The sequence below is a fragment of the Pestalotiopsis fici genome (genome assembly GCF_000516985.1).
Source record: "Pestalotiopsis fici W106-1 unplaced genomic scaffold PFICI_Scf_20, whole genome shotgun sequence".
NCBI lineage: Eukaryota > Fungi > Ascomycota > Sordariomycetes > Amphisphaeriales > Sporocadaceae > Pestalotiopsis > Pestalotiopsis fici.
Genome location: NW_006917110.1, coordinates 9,483 through 10,558, shown reverse-complemented (window position 1 = coordinate 10,558; position 1,076 = coordinate 9,483).

Here is a 1,076-nt window from a genome sequence, read left to right as displayed (position 1 = left end):
ATTATTTTATCCAAACCTTCTTTTGTAAGATGCTCTTTATTTTTTATAATAAAAGCAGCTTGTTTAAAATAAAGATAATTTTGATATTTAGAACCTCTTATTAAATATTTTTCAAAAAAAGGGATAATACGAGTAACTATATCATCTAATTTTGATACAACTAATTCACAAACTTCACGGTTTTTATATTTATTTACTATACCACAACTCAAATAAATAGCTATATTTTCTAACAAAAGAACATCCCTTAAATCTTGACTGACTGAAAAACGAACAGAAGCATATTTTCCTCGGGCTTCGCCCGTGTTTCAGCCACCATCGCTGGCGGCCGAAACTGTTATAAAAATAGAAAAACACGATTCTCCTGTACAGAACCCAGCTATCCACTCAGGGCTTAAATATTCCATACTATTAACAACTTTAGCCCTTTTCACTGATGATGTTAAAGGGAAATTTTCTTTTAAATTTTCAGATAAACCTCAATTCAACGATGCTTTTTTATTAAGTATATTTTGTAACCCATCTAAAGTATTATGTTTATTACTTAGAATGATAGAATATATTTCTTTAAATAATATAAAATCTGCATATTTATTCGTGATAAGAGGATTAGAATTAAAATGAGAAAGAATTCTATCTAAATCTTTAATCTTTGTTACTCGAAATTCAACTGAATTTCGGATATTTATCTTTGAAATATAACCTATATTCTTAAAATAATTTCGAACAGCCAAAACTAAATCTCTATCTTTTTCATGTAATTTTAATTGAAATCTAGCTTGTGTAGTCCATCCTAAACGATACCTAGAATTTTTTAAAATAGTTACAACAAAAGAACCTTCAGCATCTATTAAACCAGTAATAAAAGAAGGATTTAAAGTACTTAAATTATTAGCCCTACGTTTTTCTGTTAAACTAGGCTGTTTTTCTGTGGAATAAAACCGAACTCCATGAAAAGAATTATGTACAATGTACTGTTTAGTAGCTCCGCTACTAAAATAAATATAAGGAAATAGTTTAGGGGGGAATTTTAATCTGTAAAAAGCAACTAAAATACCTAGACCTATAGCAGATTC